Source organism: Cygnus olor, chromosome 10, assembly GCF_009769625.2.
Source record: "Cygnus olor isolate bCygOlo1 chromosome 10, bCygOlo1.pri.v2, whole genome shotgun sequence".
Taxonomy (NCBI): Eukaryota; Metazoa; Chordata; class Aves; order Anseriformes; family Anatidae; genus Cygnus; species Cygnus olor.
Window position 1 is genome coordinate 2129606 of NC_049178.1, and position 11300 is coordinate 2140905.

Genomic DNA, 11300 nt, shown 5'->3' on the forward strand with positions numbered 1-11300 from the left:
AGCTTGTTCAGCCTTTAATTGGAACAATGAGGGTGTGGAATAGCTGAGAATATTTCTTCTAAGAGCTCCATTATGCAGCAGCTAAAGTGTCTTTCATCAACTCAGTAAAATACGGAGTTAGGATCTTGGCGATGTTTACAACCCCCTTCTATTATTGACAGTGCACAGCAGAACTAGAATTACAGCCCAGGCAAGGGCTGAGATCTAGAAATGATGTTTGTGTTCTGTCTTTCTATTTAGTCTCAGGCTGTTTGGGTAGTGGAAGTGGTGGTAAGACTGCATGCCTTTCTCTTCTCACCTTTGTTTCTTATTACCTTCATCATCATCGTGATCTTTTCTGATTCCCTTTCTGAGGCGGGTTAGACTCTTCATTTTCATCTGAAAGGCTCTTTCCAGAGGAGCCAGGTGAGACTCTCACTTTTGCTGCTTCATCCTGTCTGTGGAGCTCAGGACTCTTCTGAGAAACCTGACATAGCATCCCCTAGCAAAGGGGCAATGAATATTTCTTATTCTGTCTCTGTGTCATTTGTAGGTGGCAAAATTGTCACTGCTGCTACTCCCATTCCTCTGAAGGCCAGTTGCGAGCAGTGCTGTTTCAGAAGGCATGTTGCTTTCATAGAGGCAAAAGCAGCCACTGTTCCTGTCCCAAATACCTATCCGCAGACAGACTGTAGTATTTCTGTGGGGATAAGGAGGAGAGGTGGCAGGAGGAGAAATGAGAAAGTGGGGAAAAGTGTAAGCATGAGGCAGATAAAACGTGATGAAAGAGAGGGAGGGATTCAAGAATACGAAGGATGCAGCAAGGAAAAAATGGCAACAATGGTTGAGGATGGACTGTTGGAGCAACTTGGAGCAGCTGGAGCTGCTGTGAGCAGGCATTTTTTGGCATAAAGCCTAGGAACAACTCAATTCCAAAAAAGCAGCTGGCAAGTTACTGCGGTCTGGTAGTACAGACTGCACAGTGTGCCCTTCTCCATCTTAAAGGGAGCAGCTAGCACACGTATTAGCCATTGGGCTAGGAAAAGGCACGTGAGACTACAGAAAGAAGGGCAATTAGGTAGACAGGCAGGAAAGCTGGATAGAGCCACAGAGAGCCACAAGATGGGTACAGGTGATGTGTTGGTGAATCCGAGTGTTTTAGAATTTAATATTCACACCCATGGTATTACTGCGATAACAACAGAGTGCCCAGCTCTACCTTTTTCATTCAGAGCCTGCCATCTCTGCAACAGCTTTGCAACTTTTGTCCTTCCTTCAGGTTGCATTCAGTGCACACAGCTAAAATCTGATTGTAAGTGCAGATGCTGTTGTAAGTCTGCTGTAGTGCTGCATTTACTTAAAAACATAGGAACAAACAAAAAAATGCAGTGTTTTTGTGGTTATGGACTGCTAGGGCTCCTGACCCAAAATAAAACTACGTGTAGCAGAATATACTGGACAGTCTAAAACTGGTGTAAGTAGCATGAAGAAGTGAGCTTGAAGAGAGTAGAGGAAAAGTAAGAGTGCGAGACCCGCTAGCTAGGACACCTGTCTGTTGAAAACTTGGCAGGATTGCTTGTTCTTTGACCTTTGATGGCTGTGTTTTTTATTCTCAGTGCCCAGCATATCAAAGCATACATTTGGGCAGACGATTTAAACCGGTCTGCTGATACAAATTTTATGCAGTATGGCTGGAGGATCTGGCCAAGGTGAAGGTGCCTGTTCAGTCATATACTCTACCAAGTCTGGCCACCATTGAAGATCTGCTCTGTTTTATTTCTATGTGCCATTTGTGCTGTAAGTGCCAAATTTCCAGTTCAGCCCCTAGTGCTCTGTTAATTAAAGAATTGCTAACTATCTGGAATGTCTCTTTGTAATCTCAGCTCTGTAAAATACCATTAGCTGTTGTCTAAGAGAAGGGGGGTGGAGGGACCTAGTATGGGAGATAAATCTTGTTTCCATCTTTCCAAGAATTCTCTTCCACATACCAATACAGAGCAAAAACAATAACAACAACAACAAAAATGAACAAAGTCCAAATGTCAGTGTTTAAATTTAGTGCCAGTGGCTGGTTTTGATGTCTTGGCTATAGAACACTGCAATATTTTAAAAGGAAAACCATGAGTAAGCTCATTGAAGCTTGCTGGGAAAAGACAGGATGTCCTAATAGTTCTTTCCTTCTCCTGGGTTTTCTACAGTCTTGTAAAAAGTTGTTTCATTCTCATTAACTCTTAAATTCCAAATTAAGGGTATGTTCCTGCAACGAGCATTTTAAAACCCTTTAAAACGTTTTGTATCTGGTTGGCAGTTCCATGTGACAGAATTCCATTCGTAACTAAGTGGTAAAAATGTAGAAGGGTTATGCTCGGTATGCTTGAGCATGCACTGCTATTGCTTGCCACTCACTTTTAATTTTGAAGAAGGTCCGCAGAGAGAGCACTAGGTGGCAGTGCAATACAGAGCGGCTCCACAGCGCCGGCCGCACACGCTCTCCTTGTGCAGTGAAGCTGCGAGCTGATGGCAAAGCACAACTTGTCACGGTTGTTCCACGCTGGAAACTCGCACTCTGGGCTCAAGAATTCTCCCTCCTCCCGCCCGTTCCCTTCCTTCCTCTCTTTAGCTTTGCCAGTGTTCCCCATGGCTTTTCACAGCTCATCTTGAACGTATTTCTTGCTCCTCTGACAAGTTTGGCAGGTTTGGACCATAAAGCTTTATGAATGGTTACCATTGCTGCAACTGATTACCCTAAGAATCGCATGAGAGAAAATAAATGGAACCACAAGTTCTGAGAGTTTTTTCTACTTTTTAATCCCTCTGGTATCTCAGCTTGGTCCTTGAGTGCTTGCCATTTGTCACTATGCCATGTTTCAACTATTTGGGGCTTGTGCCGGACCTGCTGTGGCCAGGAACCTGCCCTGCCTGCTAATTTAGGTGCCCAATAGGAATGGGTCATGGGCCAGCCCAAGCTGTGTTTCCAGCTGCATGTTAGCTCAACAGGCACGATGCAGAGGTTGTCAACCGGCAAAAGCTCGGCTTGGATTTCCCACTTTGCCTGTCCTTAATCAAGCGCTTGATAGCACTGGTTTCAAAACAGCACGGCCAGGATCTCATCGCTGGTGAGTACAGCTGACTCTGGCCAGTTTCAGGGAGGCAGCTGCAAATAAGTGAACACTTCTATGCATTTCAGCTTGCCACTTACCAGCATTCCCAGTCTGTGCAGGGTCTTTGTGAAAGGTAGGAGGCTAGGCAAGCGCTGCAGAGACTCTTCCAGCAGATATTGAGTCCCATTGTTCAGAAAGAAACAAAGCTAGAACTATTGAAGTCATAAATCTCGTTACCTAATGGATAGCATGGCCACACATGCATGGCAGACAGAAGAAAATTAAATGTGCAAGTTTATAGAAGCTGTCGTGCTTTGGCTTGCTTCCCTGTCATGCCATCGCTGTTTGGGTTCTCACACTATTTTTGAATCAGAGAACCAATGTTCTTCCCAACAAGGAATCTGCTCCTGCTTTGCAATTGATCAGGAAAAGATTTAAAGCTGATGGGAGAAATACTCTGGGCTCCCTGTCACCCCCAAGCTACTTCCTGTTAAAAAGCAATGGAGGATTCCTGCACCTTTGATCTCCTCATTGGACGTTTGTTGCTGCCTCTGTTCTAGCTTGCTTCAATATTGCGGGAAAGATGTATCTGTCAGCTCAGGGCCGTTCCATGCACCGCATCATTCAAAGATACAATAGCTTTCCTTATGTCATGTTATTGCGCTTTGGTTTTGTCTCCTAGTTATGTCTTCAATAGCAGTTTCCCTAGTTGTAGATACCTTTTTCCCTTCTTTCAGTGACTGCAGGAATTTCCAGTGTCTGGTCACAATGTGATCAACTGATCTGAAAAGCTGCAAAGAAAGGTGGGTTTGGCTGATCACTAGTCTGCGCTGGACCCGAATTCATGATGTACCTTTCAGGTTACCATCATTCTTCACATAAGTGAAAAATTCTGTAAGATGCTTTTACCATCTGGGAAAAACCACCCTGGTGCCAAACAGCCCATCTCTGTGACAAAACTGAAGGAAAACCTAGACTTCGGTGGAGAGTATTAAGGTATGAAGGCAAGAAAAAGAGGATGCATAGATGCTACTGAACTGTGGTAGGATACAGGTGACCATACAGATACAGGGAAAAATTGGCCCTGAGGACTTTTCAAGGAAATCTGATAAACACATAAGGACCTAAATTTAATGATTTCCATTAACTCTACCACCTTTTCAGTCTTCAAAGAGGTGGAGAAAGAGTCCTCTCTTTTGTACAAAGGATCCACACACATCATGTCTTCTGTTCCTTTGTCTCCACTGGTGGAGAAAAGTATTTTTGAGACACATTGCTCAGTTATTACTCTTTGCATTATAACAATGGGAAGACAAAAAAAGTTAGGTGAATGGAGGCCTAGGTGACAGAATTCTGAGGACTGAAATTAAAATGCTAGTTTCATTGGCTTATGAAGTATTGTTGTGTTGTGTAGGAAGTGTGATAGTTATCTCATGTGGCATATCTGCTAAAATTGGTGTCACTTCCCAACAGGAGATGGACTTACTACATCAACAGTAGTAAGTAATTTTATTATTTAATCAACAGTTAAGGGCTAATAGCTCTCCAGGGAAGACCTGACTTTTCTCAGACATTTAATGAAACTCCATCAGAAAGTCCATTCTTGGGTCTGCAGTTCATATTTTCAATTCTGTATTTTTTTTCCCTCCTGAGTAAAGTCACGTTACACAATAGTCAGTATTTAATCCCCACAAACGGATTCCTACTTAAGACCGTGCTACTTAAAGCCTGTCTTTTCTCACTACAGTGACATGTATGAACATCTAGGTAACACGAAAAGCCTAACATCTCTTGTCTATTAAGTATATCCACAATGTATACACACGACAAAAATTACATCTACTATACAATTCAGTAGACAAAGATCTAGAAATAAAAGTCCTCTGACTAAAACCTGCCTGCAGATTCTAGCTTTCAAGAAAGTTTGGGCTTTGTATAAGTCGTGAGATTTTACAAAGTGTTTTTGAAGAGGTCAAATGAAATGATTATGCTGATTGAGTCTACCCAATAAATTCTTTGAAAGGGCTGGCCACCTGGCCTCTTGGAGATGGGAGATGAAAGTTTAATAAATCAGGACAGATTCTGCACAAGGTCTTATGAGACAGAAAATGTTTGCACCATTGTAGGGCATGAACTATACATAGAGCTTTTTCTCCCCCTCTGCTGTATGACTTTGCCAAGCCCAATTAGGAGCAGGGCAGAACTGCAATAATCACTATATTAAGATGCAGCTGTAAGGGCAGCAGGAATAAGACGTGTGCATTCATCAAGATCGTGGTAACACATAGAGTATGAGAAGAGCAATTGACAATGGCTGGTTTGAAACTTTTACAAATGATGACTCAGGAATGTTATTGTATGAGGACTTTTTATTAGTTACGTGACAGGTCAAAGACAATCTATTTTTAAATTAATTATGTTTCTATTCTAAATGATTTAGTAATAGATTCCATAAATATTATACTAACCATTCTGATTATATTTTTTTTTTAGAGTAAAGAAGTTCTAAATATTTTGGCTTTAACTTATTTGCAGGGTCACCCATAAGTCAGAAAAATATTTACGCAATTGATTTGGCGTACTTAGAGTAACATTATGAGAATGTCTTTACCAAAACTCAGAATAAATCAGTGCTTGTTTCTGAACCCAGATTAACAGTGACCAGGATAACAAGGATCAAGTGCTATAATTCTTTCTTCCTGTTTAAAAGTTAAGCCTTATTGTCTGATGGACCATTGTGGCATGTCTCAAAAGTCAACAATTCTAGCCTCTTTCCAGCCAAAGCTGGAGTAAATTTCTAATTTAATGTCCAGAAAACAGTATTTCTGTATTTCCCTTTCTGTTACACAGATTCCAGTTTTAGTACCAACTAATCAGTACAACAAACTGACAGTCTCAGTTTGGCTGATTTTAGGTTACTGAAGACTTTGGGGTAAAAATCTAAAATGCCCTTTAGGTTATTTAGTACCTAACTCATAATTTCTAAAAATACTTCTTCTAAATCCTGCTCAAAGTTAAGAGCATTTAGGTATGTACCTCTGTCCTTTTCCTTTTGAGTAATGGAGTTTATGTTCCTGAAAGACATTGCTTTTGGATAATATCACCCTCAATGTATCTGTGCCATGTCAGATGACTCAATTCATAAAGCATATCTTGTTTTTGAGGGTAGTATAAAAGTCAGTGTTGTTTGGAAATGTTTAATCAAACGGTGACAAGCTTTAACTCCTCATTTACTTTATAACGTGATACAAAATAAATTACAAAAGTGGGACTGTGAGGACCCTCTGGGTCACTGAGTTCATCCCTAATTCTGCAGATGAATATACACGTCTGACAAGTCTACAGCTTACAGTAGTCTAAAAATATAAATGCAAAACCTCAGTAAACAGGACCTAATATATGCACAGAGGTTTCTGCAACACTACAGTGTTCTGTCTTAAGTTTACCTTCGGTATTCTGGTTGTGGTTAGCAAACAGAGACACACTCTCTAAGAGACCAAGAGCCTGTTGCCCGCCACACGTTGGCTTGTAGCTAACGAGGTCAGTAAAATCCTCCTCATTCTCATCATCATCTCCTGTGAGTGTGGATAGTTGCAGACTAAGTGTAACTTTTCTGGTCAGGACATTAGGAGTCCACATATGATCTAGTGTACTACCCTTGTTTTATACCACAGACACTGAAGAAATGAGAGGAGCAAAGCAAGTGGAGCCAGCACTCTTGTAGGTCAACGACAAGTAAGGGCAACAGGCTTATTGTTTTTCCCAGCCCAGCATTTAAAAGATGAATAGCTCTGTTGGCTTCCTTGGGGAATCCAAGAACAACATTTTTTTTGTTGTGAAAATCAGGCTCTGGAAAGAGAAGGTGACACACTGTGATGATTGCTTATCTGTGATATGAACCTACTTTTGCTTTTAAAGCATCCAAATAACTTTGATGCATATTACCTTAAGAAGATCTGAATCGATTTATATGAAAGAACTGTCAGACTGGTAATATAAAGAATACCGCTGAGATTAGAAAGTTCAGGATTTGAAATGCCTCAGTGTTAACGAATACAGTCCCCAGTATATATTTATGTTCAAGTCCTGTATGAAGGAGGAATTTAGTACTGAGTATTCCACTCTGCGATAGAAATTTCATGCTGGAGCATAAAAGCTGCCACAAGACTTGTGTCCTGAGTGGAGGACTACTTTGCTCTTATATTCAGTTCCATATTTTTTCTCTCTATTGCTCTGTTCTTTTTTCTTTTTTTTTTTTTTTTTCCTCCCTCTGGATTCCTAGCTGCTCTGGTAATTGGTGTTGGTGGATATGGAATAAACTTGTTTATGCCTAAGGTATCATCAAGAAAGAAAAAAAAATACACACAAAAAACCACCCTACCTCAGTGGGGTTTCATCTGAAAAATATTTTCCCTTGAAAGCTACCTTTGACGAATCTTTTTTTTTTCTTGCTTTTTTGTAGATTTAAAGTGAAAGCAGCAGGATTGTTTTCATTGCTGCCATAAATTTTACATTCTTATTGCAATTGCTGGTTTTATCTCATTGTGAATGAGAAATAAAGCAGTACTTCTTTCTCTGTAATTGAAAGGGCTCAGTTTCAGATTCACGAGGAGAGTAACGTAACATATCTTTTGAGTATTTATGCAATCTCCAAATCTTCATCTTCAAATGAAAAGTAGTCTCTTCAAAAAAAAGCAAAAAAAAAAAAAAGCAAAAAAAAAAAGCTCTGATCAAAATTCTGAGAGTTATAAATAAGGACTCTACACAAAGGAACTTTGTATATTCAATAGTGTCATATGATGGCAAAAGCACATGAGGGTCACCCTAAGGATTACATCAGCCGGAAGAGAATACAACATGAATCTCTTATACGAAAAGCATGTCAGATAAAACCATCTATTTGCAACGCCTTAGCTTCTTTGTGTCCAATGTCTTACTACATGTATGAGAGGTTATTTTTACCCTCAACATTTATCTTTCCTGACCATGCAATGGTAATCCTTATTTAACACCAAAGCCTACCATCAGGGAGAATTAATTTGTGTTGAAAGCATTCCTCTTGTAAAAGAATTTTAATTCATTGTGATAGTCAACTTTTTTCTTTTTGAAGGGAGGAAAAAATGAGTATTTGCATGAACTTTACTAAGTGCTTGTGTTGCATTTATTGACCCTTTTGCACTAGACATTAAGGGTTTGAAAACAATAGAAGGTATCCCATGATAAAGGCGATATTCAATGGTTATTGCCCAATGCTTCAAAGCTAAGAGGAAGAATTATATTGTACTGGGTACAAAGTGCAATTTGCATTTGCAAATAAGATTTAATAAAACTAAAACCTTATGGTGCTCAGCAAGATCCAGTTCAATACAGAAGATTGCTAATCAGTTTCTGTTCTATTTAATAGAGGCTTTGACCTCTTTGAGATTAAGCCTGAGAACAGCAGAAATGGCAGAAATGTTGACAAGAGGGACTTGTTCCTATTATGACTTCCTTCATGAGAGACCGAAGGGAAATAGCTAGGGTGCCTCTGATAGTCATGCTAGGAGGAAAGGGCTTAGCATAGCTGGATATGGATCTACAGCTTGCAACTCAGCAAAAGGTTGAGTGCTGTGCTTTTACTCAAACTGTGCCCCAAAGCACAATCCCAGGTTTTGTTCCCCATGCTTTTAAATGACTGGATTCCTCTCAATTCAGGGGGAAAAATAAAGCAACTACACAATATTCAGAGGAAGTGTCCCTTCCTGTTACAAAACTAATTCTGTAGCAGTTTTGCTTTTTACTTTTTCAGCCTATCTTCTCAGTAGCTTTTATTCCTTCAAATCCTCAGCAGAGTTGCAAAAAAGAGTACTTCTTTTATTTGTTGCTTATCTACTGAAATTGCTCTCTGACTCCTAATTACTTACCTTGGTTGAAGAAATAGCTTATTCTTAGATTTAAAGAAAATTACACTGGCCCTTTGTTACAATCCTGGTTGGCCAAAAGTAATGGCCACGACTTAATGTTTACTTAAATTGTAAACTCCCTCCAGAATTACTCATTGAATTCAACAGGTTCTGGTCAGAGATGCAAATTAAATACTGCCCGTGCCCAGACCATAAAAGTTGAGAGTACCTACAATGAAAAATGCTCTAATTGTCTGAAGGAAACAATGAAACCAAAATGTTGGATAGGATGGCGCAAGAAGCGGACGGAAATAAAACAATCATTTTATTAAAGAATGATGGTTATTTGCTGTAATGGTGCTATACCTAAATATATGCCTAAAATAAACACTTATTTGTCTTAGCTTTATGCATTATAGTAAGGACTTCATTTTGTTTAGAGCAAAGAACCTGGATAATTTCCAACAATTTTTAAGCCTGTTTTTGCTGCTGAGCATCAGTCCTATCTGATAACCATGTAACAGTAACTGGTAAGCTGTGATCTGCTCTGATGAAAGTACTTCAGCGAGGATCTGTCTTGTTGTCCTAAAGAACATGACTAATTTCATGTACAGGAAGGAGTTTAATCTCTGAAAGGGTTGGTTGTAAGTTAAATTCATATATTAATGCTTTGAGGCCGGTCTTGAATGTTACAGATGTGATTTCAAAAGAAACATCAAGAAATCCAGGCTGGCTCCGTACTGATAAATCTCCTACAGGCCTCCTTAGTCTCGTTTAATTGGACCTTATTCATGGATTTACTCTAGAACAGCTAGTATTTTTATCTGGGAATAATTAGTCCAAAGAAATCCATTTTATGAATTTCATTACAATAATGTTCTTTTGCTCCACCACAATATTAAAGTTACTCAAACCCATATTTTCGTGATGGGGCCTACATCTTGGCTAGTTAGTTGTTTCAGGGAAAAGATAAGGAGCAAAGATTGATTATTGGGTAATAAAAAATAGACTAAAGCCTAATATAGTTAATTTCTGAATTTACTGTTTTGCATTTTTTCCTAAGGGTAAATGCCTTTGGGAAGACAGTTTTCTCATTTTTGTTCTTTTGCAGATAGATTGTTTGATATGCGTTTTTAAGCTTAAATTGGTTGTTTTGCTTGGTATTATTCAGTCCTTGCAACAAGTGGTTGAAGATCTTACCTCTTAGAAAGCTGTCCTTTAAACATGTACCTCATCTGAAGACAGGGTTTTAGTGTGGCTGTAGCACACCCCCTGCAGAAAGGCCACTCTGACCACATGAGCGATGCTTCATCAGCACAGCATTAATGCCCCGTTGCGTGTGAAGGACAGCATCACCCTTCGGTTCCTGGCACATTCTTCTCCCTGACAAAGGCACAGAGCAGTGAATCAGTCCTGGTCTGCCTTTTCAGGAAGCTCTGAAATGTCTTATGGTTTGGTGTGGCTTTCTGGGAGGTGAGCAGCATTTGTTTGTCTGAGGGGACTGCACAACATGGCTCATATTCCCTTTGCTTTCCACCCCGGGACGTAAGGGAAAGGGAAGCAGTTTGGGGAGCCATCCATGGCCCTAGGACAAATGCTGTCAGCTTGGCCCTGCCACATGCCCAATAGCTGCCCTCAGCAGCTGCACAAAGAGCTTTTGGCACTGATGGCAACAGCTGGTGTGGGAGCTGGGAGCCTTGTGAAGCTGAGGAGTGGCTGACGGGATTGGGGTTGTTTAGTCTGGAGGAGGCTCAGGGAGACCCTATTGCTCTCTACACCTCCCTGAAAGGAAGCTGTTGGGAGCTGGGGGTCGGCCTCTTCTCGCAGATACCCAGTGATAGGAGTAGAGGGAATGGCCTCAAGTTGTGCCAGGGGAGGCTCAGGTTGGAAATGAGGAGACATTTCTTCTCAGAAAGAGCAGTCAAGCATTGGGACGGGTTGCCAAGGGAGGTGGTGGCGTCCCCGTCCCTGAGGGTGTTCAAGGAAAGGTTGGATGTGGTACTTAGGGACATGGTTTGGTGTGTGTCATTGGTGGTAGGGGGATGGTTGGACCAGATGATCTTGGAGGTCTTTTCCAACCTTAATGATTCCGTGATCCTATGACTCATTCCAAACAACTGGGCGGCAGGGCTTTGCCCTGGGCCGCTTCAAGATGGATAAAACCCATCAAGTGGGGCAGCCCGCGGTCCTGGGCGGCAGTCGAGCCTCCGGGAGGCGGCCACCGCGCTCCTTTGAGGAGACCAGAGCTCGGCAGCGCCGTCCCCCGGCCCCGGGGCGCTCCCTTCCCCTCAGCCGCCGCCGGCCGGGCCGTGAGGGACGGGGCGGGGGACGGGGAGGC